The 12925-nt window shown below is 40.0% G+C and overlaps 1 protein-coding gene across 2 annotated transcripts in view; it reads left to right on the top strand.

The window, feature by feature from the left end:
* The window catches only part of LOC106871767 (vacuolar protein sorting-associated protein 54), a 484461-nt gene that overhangs the window by 385882 nt on the left and 85654 nt on the right, over nucleotides 1–12925 (top strand). The gene's annotated exons all lie outside the window — the stretch shown is intronic.

Below are 12925 nucleotides of genomic sequence, written 5' to 3'. Positions count from 1 at the left end.
TTTACCAAATCCACTCACAAGGCTTTGGTCAGCCCGAGACTATAGTAGAAGACACTTGCCCAAGATGCCACGCAGTGGGACTGAACCCGGGACCATGTGGTTTGTAAGCAAGCTACTTACCACACAGCCACTCCTATGCCTATATATATATATATATATATATATATATATATATATATATACACACACACACACATACATAAAGTACAAATTTACAGAAAACAAAAAATGAAGAGAGATGAGAGATCAACAAGTAGATGTATTAGTTTAATGCTCAGGAAGAATGGAAATGTTTTTTGATATTTTGAGCCTATGTTCTTCGACAGAAAGAGTTAAAATGAAAAAAATGGAGAGAATGAAAAAAGGCAGAGAGAAAAAAATGTATAGGGATTAACAGTCCAACATGATATATATATATATATATATTTATATATACATATATATTTACATATTCGTTTTGCAAGATTCTTGATGTGAAATCGTGTGTTGAAACAGATATTGTTGTATTTGGGGATGGTCATGTTGCCATTTTAGCCAATAAAAACACGCACTATATATTTGGTGTTAATTTGCTTCAGCTTTATTTTATTTTTTACATTAATTGTATTTCGGCCGAAATTCTTTCGTCATACTTCTATGACCTCATCAGTGGCCCTTTGCTTTCTTCTTTCTTATTTGTGTGTCTTCCTTACTAACAATCAGCCATTTTGTATTCCTATTGTATGTCTTTATTTGCGCATGCGTATACCCCTATGTGTGTCCATGTTTAGTAAGTGCATGTGTGTGGAGGGGCATGCCTGTATTATCTGTATCCCCTATTTATACACATTCGTTTAATTTGCTTTTATTTTGTTCATGTGTTTATACTTTCTTATTTCTTTTATTCTTACGTTTTTTGTTTTGTTTTGTTTTTTGTATTTAATTTAATTTTGTTAACGAATATAATTATTTAATTCCATTTGTTTATCTGTGTATTGTATTCTATTTTGTTCATATTGTTATCAGTTTATGGGGATCTCATTCTGTCAATTGTTGTGTTGTGTTGGGTGTGTGTGCTAGTGTTCCATTCCAGTTTCCTATTCAGGCTAGGTTTATCTTCTATTATGTGTGTAGCTTCTGTAATTTGTCTAAGTGCTGCGTCACTGCTATGTGTGGAAAAGATCTTAACTTCTATGTTGTTGAGTGAGCCCCAGTGTTCCTGCTCGGCGTGCTGGTACAGAACCAACGAGCTCTTCTCTTCCTTAAGTTCTCTCTAATGCCCATTTACCCGCTCTCCTGTGCTCCTTGCTGTTTCCCCTACGTATGTCGTTGTCTTGTTACTGCACCGTCCCTCTGTACATCTTATACTATAGACTACATTTCTAGCTTTACAGTTTGTTTGTGGGCTAAATCTACATACAGTACAGTTCCTATCAGTGCAGGGGGTTCTACTAAAAGGGTATGTTCTACTGATAAGGGATTTGATAGGGTTGCCTGGCCTTTCAACATCCTTAATTCTTGGCTTAAGTTTGTCTAGGGCCCTTCTAAAGTGGTATGCCTGTTCGCCTCTAGGGGTGGTGTTGACGAACATGACACTCTGGTATTTGTGGCTATCATACCATGAGTTGGTCTTCCCTATTTTCTTCTTAGTCCTTTCAATGGTGTTCCATGACTTGCTCCTATAGAGTGGGAAAATCCCATTCCTATCGTTACGTATGATAGCTTCAAATTTCTTCATGGCTGCTTTGTATACTCTGATCCTTTCTTTATGGCTGTAACCTGAGAACTGCATGCGGTGAATGAAATGTTGTATGCGTCTCTTTAACTCTGTAGGGTCGCACATGCGGGACACATTTCCCATTACTCTGATGAGGTCTGCCATCAATATATTGAATCTGGCATTGTCTGCGATAGCTGAGTTCCGGTGGATCAGGTATTTGGAGACCATAGGTTTGACATAGTGTAAATGAAGGATTTGGGTTTTATTATTCTCAGTTTCCAGCCAGAGTTCTGTATCTAGTACTGGTAGTCTATGGTTAGGGTGTTTTATAGGGTAGTCTATCGTGACCTTAATACTCTGGTGGATGGAGTTAGCTATTTGCTGGATACTCTCCATAGTATTAGTTTCTATTTCTATTCCAAGAGTACTCTCTTGTGAGGATGCCTTTACTACTGCATTGATATCATTGGCATAGCAAGAGTACATGTTCACGAGTATGGAGTTGTGTGTCAGGCGTTCCTTAAGCCTTCTGCCCCACCATACTATGAAAAGGTTGGCCACATCACCGGCAATACTAAAGCCAATGGCTGCCTCCTCGTCCTGGGTGTATATTTTGTTGTTAAACTTAAACATGTGGCCTTTTAGGGTAACTCTTATACTAGCTCCTAGTGCATGTGCGATTATTTACTTTACCTGATAAACATTTGCAGGGGTCCGTATGGCTCTGGTCCATCCACTCCATCACTCTATAGGGGTTTTCCTACTAGCCATAGAAGTAATTGTGGGTGTTGTTGTACTTGGGGATGGTCATATTGCCAGTTTAGCCAATAAAAACACACGCACTGTATATTTGGTGTTAATTTGCTTCAGCTTTATATTACATTATATTACATTAATCCTATTTCGGCCAGAGTTCTTTCATCACACTTCTGTGTCCTCATCAGTGGTCCTTTGCTTTCTTCTTTCTTATGTGTGTCCCACCTTGCTAACTATCAGCCATTTTGTATTTTGTATTCCTATTGTATGTGTCTACGCATGCATATCCCTCAATGTGTCTATGTTTTTGTAATTGCATGTGTGTGTATGGGGAGTGCCTGTATTGTCTATATCCTCTGTTAATACATGTTCGTTTATTTTTGTTTTTATTTATTTATTTGTTCATGTGTTTATACCTACTTTTTTTTTGTATTTAATTTAATTTTGTTAACGTATGTAGTATTTAATTCCATTTGTTTATCTATGTATTGTATTGTATTATATTTTGTTCATATTGTTATTGGTTTATGAGAAATGTATTGATATATGTTGTGGTTTGTTAGGGGTGTGTGTTAGTGTTCCATTCCAGTTTCCTATTCAGGCTAGGTTTATCTTCTATTATGTGTGTAGCTTCTGTAATTTGTCTAAGTGCTGCGTCACTGCTATGTGTGGATAAGATTTTAATTTCTATGTTGTTGAGTGAGCCTCCATGTTCTTGCTCAGCGTGCTGGTACAGAACCAACGAGCTCTTCTCTTCCTTAAGTTCCCTCCAATGTTCATTTGCCCGCTCCCCTATGCTCCGTGCTGTTTCGTCTACATACGTCGTTGTCTTGTTACTGCATCGTCCCTCTGTACATCTTATACTATAGACCACATTTCTGGTTTTACAGTTTGTTTGTGGGCTAAATCTACATACAGTACAGTTCCTATCAGTGCAGGGGGTTCTACTAAAAGGGTATGTTCTACTGATAAGGGATTTGATAGGGTTGCCTGGCCTTTCAACAACCTTAATTCTTAGCTTAAGTTTGTCTAGGGCTCTTCTAAAGCGGTACGCCAGTTCGCCTCTAGGGGTGGTATTTGTGGCTATCATACCATGAGTTGGCCTTCCCTATTTTCTTCTTAATCCTTTCAATGGTGTTCCATGATTTGCTCCTATAGAGTGGGCAAATCCCATTCCTATCATTACGTTTGATTGTTTCAAATTTCTTCATAGCTCCTTTGTATACTCTGATCTTTTCTTTATGGCTGTAACCTGAGAACTGCATGCAGTGAACGAAATGTTGTATATGTCTCTTTAATTCTGTAGGGTTGCACATGCAGGACACATTTCGCATTACTCTGACGAGGTCTGCCATCAATATATTGAATTTGGCATTGTCCGCAATAGCCGAGTTCCGGTGGATCAGCTATTTGGAGGCCATAGGTTGGGTGGTCTACCTCTTAAATGTCTACTGGGGCAGAAACTTCTAAGGTCGTGTTTATCCAGATATTCATTGTCATATGTCAGTCTAAGTGGGAGGCCCAGTTCCTCTGTGTTAACATTGTGGAACTCCACTTAGCTCTCGTTGATCATCTCCATGCACTTCTCCACCGCAAAATCCATGTTGATAGATGGGTATAGGGATACCACATCCATGCTACCCACTATATACCCTGTCAGGTTGCAGGTGTTGTTACAGTCGTTGATCCTGCTGAGGAGATCTTCTGTGCTGTCACAAACATCAGGTGACATCTGGATTATGGGGCGTATGATCATTGAGAGGAAGTAGGAAATCCTGTAATTGCTAGCAATATTCGCTCCACAGACTGGTCTTGTTGGTGGTCTCGCCACAGGATCAGTGGTTACTTTGTGGTCCTTGCGAAGTCCATACAGCGTCGGGATATCATTGTTCCAGGCTTGGAAATTGTTGGCTGTGCATTTCTGGGGTCCAAGAACAATTGTCCACATCATCATGTGGGCGTTGAGGACCTTTTCTCTTTCCTCATGCGCCTGTAAAGTTGTTACTTTCGTATTGGCGATGTGAGGTTGCATTGCCTGGATATAGTTTGGTAATCTGTCTATTGACATCCTGCCTGACTTATCTGTTGGAAGGCATACCACTTCTCCGTTCCTCGTGTGCTGCATGAGCTTGTGTAGGCCACATGCAGGTATATTCCCAAGTTGTTGGGCCTCTTTCTTATTCTGTCTCTGTCTCTTAGTGTATAATTCTAAAATCTGTCTAAGTTTGGTCCTAGCTATAGTGAATTGTGCTTCCATGTGGTCACTAGTATGTCTTGGGATGCAGACCCTTTTGTTAAAGGGTAATGTTGTTGGGTAAACCCAGCTCATGTTGTAAGATTTGCCACATATGTTGAAGAACTGAGTGTCAAGGAGATGGGTATTCATGTTGTTGGCCCTCCTGGAGTTACCTTCCTCATTACCGCTACTACTACTACTATTACCGTTGTTACTGCTACCATCATCGACCCCACTACTACTACCACTACTACTATTATCACCACCACCACTACTATTACCACCACCACTACTACTACTACCACCACTACTGTTACCACCACTACTACTACTGTTACCACCACTACTGCTACTAACACTACTGTTGTTCCTAGCACTACCACTATTATTATCACTCTGATTACCGCTAGTGATATTCTCATTGTTCTTGTACCTGGTGTTGGTGTATGTGTTGTTCATATTAGTGTTGGTTCTTATGTCTGCTTGTTGGTCCCTGCCATTTCCCCTGTTGTGGTTGTTGTTTCTGCTCCTAGCAGCAATGTTTTCTGTTTCAAGTCTACTGACTCCCTGTCCAAGAATTCTGTTGCATTCAACTTTATTCTCCCTTGTGACCCCCATGACCCTACTTTTATTTGTGTTCTTGTGCCTAGGGTTATCTGTGTCCCTTTCCCCTGTTACTGTTGTTGTTGTTGTTGTATTCGATTTTTTCTTTGTTTTTGTATTTGTATCTGTTGCTTGTGTTCGTGTGTTTGTTTTTGCCATTGTTGTTGTTGTTGTTGTTATTGTTGCTGCTGTTGGTGGGGTTGGAGTTGTTCATGTTGTTTTTGTTGCTACGGTTGTTGTTGTTGCTGTAGTCATTATTGTTTGTCTTGTTGCTGCTGCAGTTATTGTTGTTCGTATTGTTGTTGTTATCCGTGTTGTTGTCATTGCTGTTGTTGTTGTACATGTTTAAATTCCAAGGTATTTTTGTAAATGACTTTTCAATTTCAGAGAGGCATCAGATCTTATTTACCTTATTATAGACAGCATATTTTGTTGGTAGTTGAAGTACCGACTTTTCATCTAAGTCAGTTGCTATTCCCTCATAGATGTTCACCTTGTTGTTCTTGTTGAATTCCGCTGGTAGTGGGACATCTGCCATAACAATTCCGTTTATTGTATCTGGGTAACGCAATACTTAGACAAATTACAGAAGCTACACACATAATAGAAGATAAACCTAGCCTGAATAGGAAATTGGAATGGAACACTAGCGCACACCCCCAACACATTACAACATATGACAGAATTAGATCCCCATAAACTGATAACAATATGTACAAAATAGAATACAATACACGGATAAACAAATGGAATTAAATAACTATATACGTTAACAAAATTATATTAAATACAAAAAAAACAAAAAAAAAGAAAGAATAAAAAAAATAAGAAGAAAGTATAAACACACGAACAAAATAAATAAAAGCAAATTAAACAAATGTGTATAAATAGGGGATACAGATAATACAGGCACTCGCCATACACACACACACACACACGCAATTACTAAACATAGACACACATAGGGGTATACGCATGTGCAAATAAAGACACATACAATAGGAATACAAAATACAAAATGGCTGATCGTTAGTAAAGAAGACACACAAATAAGAAAGAGTAAAGCAAAGGACCATTGATGAGGTCACAGAAGTGTGATGAAAGAACTCTGGCCGAAATACGATTAATGTAAAAAATAAAATAAAGCTGAAGCAAATTAACACCAAATATATAGTGCATGTGTTTCCATTGGCTAAACTGGCAACATGACCATCCCGAGACCTAAATCTAAGGCCTCAGCCAGTCCACTTATGCGTACCTTCCTTCATTGGACACCAAGCTCCACTTGCGAAGTCCTGTTGAGGCAAGTGAAATCAAAATCGAGTTAAATTGGACACTCCACTTGCGAGGACCTGTTGAGGCAAGTGAAATCGAAATCGAGTTAGATTGGATACTAAGCTCCACTTGCGAAGACATGTTGAGGCAAGTGAAATCGAAATCGAGTTAAGTTCGACGACTGGCACACATGCCAACGTCGTCTCCTTCATTGGGACATGAAACTCAGCTTGCGAAGACTTATTGGGGCAATCGAAATCGAAATCGTGATGGCACCTGTGCCCAGCGTCGCCTTTCTGGCACTTGTGCCCGTGGCATGTGTAAGGACTTTCAAGCGAGATCGTTGCCAGTTCCCCTAGACTAGCTCTTGTGCGGGTGGCACATAAAATACACCATTTTGAGGGTGGCTGTTGCCAGTACCGCCTGACTGGCCTTCATAGGATTTTTGAGCGAGATCGTTGCCAGTGCCCCTGGACTGGCTCTTGTGCGGGTGGCACATAAAATACACCATTTTGAACGTGGCCGTTGCCAGTACCCCCTGACTGGCCTTCGTAGGATTTTCGAGCGAGATCGTTGCCAGTGCCCCTTGACTGGCTCTTGTGCAGGTGGCACATAAAATACAGCATCTTGAGCATGGCCGTTGCCAGTACCGCCTGACTGGCCTTCATGCCGATGGCATGTAAAAGCACCCACTACACTCTCTGAGTGTTTGGTGTTTAGGAAGGGCATCCAGCTGTAGATACTCTGTCAAATGCTGTGCGTGAGAAAACCCAGCAAGCCAAGTGAGATCTAAATCTAAGGCCTTAGCTAGTCCACTTTAGGTGTACCTTTCTTCATTGGACACTAAACTCCACTTGCGAAGACCTGTTGAGGCAAGTGAAATCGAAATCGAGTTTAAATTGGACACGAAACTCAGCTTGCGAAGACTTATTGGGGCAAGCGAAAGCGAATTTGTGATGGCACCTGTGCCCAGCATCGCCTTTCTGGCACTTGTGCCCACGGCATGTCTAAGGACTTTCGAGCGAGATCGTTGCCAGTGCTCCTGGACTGGCTCTTGTGCGGGTGGCACATGAAATACACCATTTTGAGGGTGGCTGTTGCCAGTGTCGCCTGACTGGCCTTCTTGCCGATGGCATGTAAAAGCACCCACTACACTCTCTGAGTGGTTGGCGTTTGGGAGGGGCATCCAACTGTAGATACTCTGTCAAATGTTGTGCGTGAGAAAACCCAGCAAGCCAAGTGAGATCTAAATCTAAGGCCTCAGCCAGTCCACTTAGGCGTACCTTCCTTCATTGGACACTAAATTCTACTTGCGAAGACCTGTTGAGGCAAGTGAAATCGAAATTGAGTTAAATTGGACACTAAACTCCACTTGCGAAGACCTGTTGAGGCAAGTGAAATCGAAATCGAGTTAAATTGGACACGAAACTTAGCTTGCGAAGACTTATTGGGGCAAGCGAAAGTGAATTTGTGATGGCACTTGTGCCCAGCATCACCTTTCTGGCACTTGTGCCTGCGGCATGTCTAAGGACTTTCGAGCGAGATCGTTGCCAGTGACCCTGGACTGGCTCTTGTGCGGGTGGCACATAAAATACACCATTTTGAGGGTGGCCGTTGCCAGTATCGCCTGACTGGCCTTCATAGGATTTTCAAGCGAGATCGTTGCCAATGCTCCTGGACTGGCTCTTGTGCGGGTGGCACATAAAATACACCATTTTGAGCGTGGCCGTTGCCAGTACCGCCTGACTGGCCTTCGTAGGATTTTTGAGCGAGATCGCTGCCAGTGCCCCTGGACTGGCTCTTGTGCAGGTGGCACACAAAATACACCATCTTGAGCGTGGCCGTTGCCAGTACCGCCTGACTGGCCTTCGTGCGGGTGACACGTAAAAGCACCCACTACACTCTCTGAGTGGTTGGCATTAGGAAGGGCATCCAGCTGTAGAAACTCTGCCAAATCAGATTGGAGCCTGGTGTAGACATCTGGTTTCACCAGTCCTCAGTCAAATCGTCCAACCTATGCTAGCATGGAAAGCGGACGTTAAACGACGATGATGATGATATATATATATATATATATATATATATATATATAAACATATGGATATAACTGTCTCTCCATCCATGTATCTGTCTATCTCTCTCTATCTATCTATCTATCTATCTATCTATCAACCAATCAACCAATCAATCAATCAATCAGACAGAAATGGAATAAATGACAAGGCAATAAGAATTAGCAGGATTGAAGGAAAGTATATTTCATGGAGCAATAAATACTTGTTTCACTGATTCACTATCTCCTAGCTGGTTTTTACAAACATTTTTTCAGAAACTTACCTATCAATCTAGTGGGTACACTAGGCAAATGGACTGTATTCTCATTGGTAAATGAGAGAGGCAGATACTTGTGAATGTAAAGTCCTTTCCTGATGAAAAAGGCTAGTAGCTAGTGTCTTTAGACTTGGTGCTAAGAAGAACTCAGAGACTCAAACCAATTTGGAAAAGGAAGATATGGAAGCTTTAGGATCCTTCAAACAGTCAGAGATTGAGAGATGTTCTAATTGAAGCATTTGGCATAAAGAACAATTGGAAGTTTTTTATGAGATAACTTACTGAGGGCTAAAGACCAAATTTATGGCTGGTGCAAAGTTTCAGCATGGCCAAGGGTAATATGGTGAAAGAACAATGAAGTAGTAGAGAACTATACCAGGTAGCTAGAAGAGGAACTAGGAAACTGGTCTATTTAGTAAGAAAAGGATAAAAAAAGGAAGAACTTTACCAGTGTTCTACAAGATAAGGACCAAAGGCATGTATTTCAGATTGCAAGACAGTATATCAGAGAAATTCAAGATCTGGGAGAAATGTGTGTACAGAAGGATAATGGTACACTTGCACTTAGTGATTCTGAAAAGAAAGAGGCATGGCAGTGCTACTATGACAGGCTACTAAATGTGGAAAATGAATAGGAGAATGAGTCTTCCTAATGTGAATCCATTGAAAGTAACAGCTATTTTTGTTGACAGCAATGAGATAGACAATGCAATTAATGTTATGAAAACTGGGAAAGCCCCTGGTACATCAGGAGTTAACATTCTGATACTCAAATTATCTGTTGGAATGGGATATAGCCTAGTTACATATGATATAAATGAGATTGTCCAGGAAGGTATCATGCCCAATGACTAGTGTAGCAGCAGCATAGATAACTGTTACAAAAGTAAAGGAGACGCCCTAGAGAGAAGTAATTACAGAGGTTAGATTGGGTCATGAAAATCACTGAAAGAGTTATAGCTCAATTGATTAGGGAGAAAGTTAGCCTAGATGAGATAGAGTTTGGTTTCAAGAAATTCTACTGATGATCTCTTTATAGTACAGCAACTACTAGAGAAGTATTTAGTGAAGAGTAAACCATTGTACTTTGCATTTATTTACCTGAAAAAAGCCTTTAACAGTGTTCCTCACTCTGTGATCTGGTGGTTGCTGTGGAAACTAGTGGATGAAAGGCTGATAAGAACCATATAAGTCATGTAGGACACCTTTAAGGTGTCCAGGATTGCAAGACAATGTATCAGAAAGAAATAAAATGTCATTGGGAAGAAATGTATTTGAAATGATGTAAAGGTACACCTGATGTTACTACTGATGACAAGAGGTATGAAAGTGGTAGTATGAGAGGTTGTTGAATGTGGAGAGTGCATAGGATAAAGAGGGGTTACTACATGCTGAGCCTATAGAGGAACCAGCAGTTCAAGTTGACATCTGTATGATAGGCAAAGTATTAAGGATATGGAGGCAGGGAAAGCTGCTGGCCCATTTGGGATAGTAGCTGAGATGATCAAAATATTGACTGCTACAAGTTTAAAGGAAATCCTTTAGAAGAAATCATAGAGGCATCAATGTGAACTAAGTTATGCAGAGAATTGTACAATTAACTGGAGCACAATTAGCCTAGATGAAAAGGTGTTTGGCTTTATGCCTAGAGGAGGTACCACAGATGCCATCTTCCTAGTGAGACAACTTCAGGAGAAATACTTACATAAGCATAAGCCATTTTACCTGGCATTTGTTGACTTGGAAAAGGCCTTTGATAGGGTGCCATGCTCTATGGTCACTAAGGGAACTAGATAAGGTTAGGATCAACAATGAGTCCAGCTAAAAATTTAGTGTGAAGGCAAGGGTTCTTCAAATCTCAGTTCTCAGTCCTCTCCTATTTGAACAGTCATTTAAACAGTCATTCAATCTTGTAGAGAAATCAGCACACTGCCTAATCTTATTTTTCTTTTTAACGCATACCGTGAGCACTGCCCACTTAGAGTAATCCACCTTTTTGATGAATCCACTCTTTTCCAGTCTGTTCATTTATAATTTCAATTGCTGTGAATGGTACTTTTCTCTTAGATTTGAATACAGGCACAGTGTTTTCATTTACTTGAAAGTAAGCTTCAATCTTTTTACATAGACTTAAGTCCTCTGATAGTACTTGAGGAAACATCTTTTTCAATTTTCTATTCTCGTCAGAGGGTGTTGTACTTTCACCACAACAGATTGTCATAAGGTTAAAACATCCTTTCTGATAGTCTATCTTGTTAAAATGGGTGCATTTTGATATACTAAATGCTATTCCAATGTCTCTGCAATATACCTTGACTGTATTAATGTATATTAACAAGTGAATTTACCGTTTTTTCAAACTTTGCAAGTATCTTTAAGTCATTCATGAAGACTTGATAATTTAGAGACAATGCATTTCTTCCTAGTTTCTCACCCATGCTGGCTTTTCTTAAGTGTCATTCAGATGACAAATAACAAAGTAACAAATAACAAAGAGGTGAAAGGGTCTCTTTTAATGGATACACTTCTCAATGATTTTATGTTCACCATCAAGTTTATTTTCCACTGTGTCATGCTAGCATTGAGGACAAGCTTTGCAGCTGTGCTAAATATCCTAAGTAACCGATGCACCATGTTTAAGCTTTTCTGAAATTGATCCATATCATGCATAGATTAGTCTGTCTTTGCTTGCAGTTCTTCGTTATCATTTTGTCAGTGATTAGATGGTCCTTGATACCCTTTGAGTATTTCCCACACTATTCTTGTTCAGTAGGTAATAATTTATTCTGCATCAAATGATTGTATTTGCCTGTCTGTAACTTCCACAACAGACTGAAGCAGTGACTGGTCAATAATTTCCTACCGCTTTTCCTTTTCAATGGAACTTTCACTATCAAAGTTGCTCACCCCTCAACTATCCATTCCAGTACACTTTGTGTTACACATTCGTTTAGATAATTCCCAATATGATTGTATAAGGATTCCGATTTACCTGAAAGTTCTACCAGCACAGACATTGTCAGTACCATGTTCACTGTAGCCCCTGGAAAATTCACAACCACCACCAATAACAACTAAAACGCTAACAATAATGCAAACATTTCCACCACAGCAGCTATAAAAGCAGGCTCCTTTGCTGGAATGATGAGGTTGTATGAACAAGTTTTCATAAAAGACAAATATAGGAGCCTGAAAAACTCCTTGGCAGAGGGAACAGGAGAGTTCAGTTTGCAGTCCCTTCACAATTGATGAAAAGAACTGCCAGAAAAATGGTTATATAGTGGGGTGTGTCTATAAAAAACTGATGGGTTTTTTTAATGTCACACACATCCAAGTGGGAAAATATGTAAGTGAAATATGGGATGATGTAGATTTTGTAACTTGAACCAGGTAATAACTTAAGTTACAAAAACTGTGCAGAAGATTACTCACCAAAACCTTACCTTAGAAACTTTTTATCATCCAATGCAAATACGAAGACCTTTTGCTCTTTCTCACATGTCTTGGTTGGCATGAGGTAAAAGTTAGAATATTAAATGCACTATCAGAATAAGATATTTGTAGGGAAATGGCATGGTCTTGTCATCTTGCTTGATATTAAAAAATATTGTAAAAAATTGGTCTATGACTGGGTTGGATATTTTGATTCAGTTAAAGGCAAAAACCCTGGATAAGATGTCCAAATTTATTGAATTGCTGCATGGGGCACAATTGCTGGTCATAGTGAAAGTTAGAAAACCTAGATATCATATATACAAGAGCAGCACACACTTTAAGGCCTTCAACAACAAAGTAGAAGTGCAAGAAGGTCCACGCTGCAGCCAACATCATAGCCACAGCAACAACTACACCAACAAGAACAGCAACATCCCCAACTGCTTGAGCAGCAGTGGAAACAGCTCCAACAAGAAAAGCAACCGCAATTGTGGAGACCAGAAATCAGTAATTCCACAACAGCGATTCATACAAGCATGGGAGGTCTTTTTATCCACTGGTCCACCAACACAAAAACTGTCTTAAAACCA

Source organism: Octopus bimaculoides, chromosome 11 (genome assembly GCF_046866305.1).
Source record: "Octopus bimaculoides isolate indiv1 chromosome 11, ASM4686630v1, whole genome shotgun sequence".
Taxonomy (NCBI): domain Eukaryota; kingdom Metazoa; phylum Mollusca; class Cephalopoda; order Octopoda; family Octopodidae; genus Octopus; species Octopus bimaculoides.
Note: the sequence above shows the minus strand (reverse complement) of the source record. Positions and strands in the feature narration are given on the sequence as shown.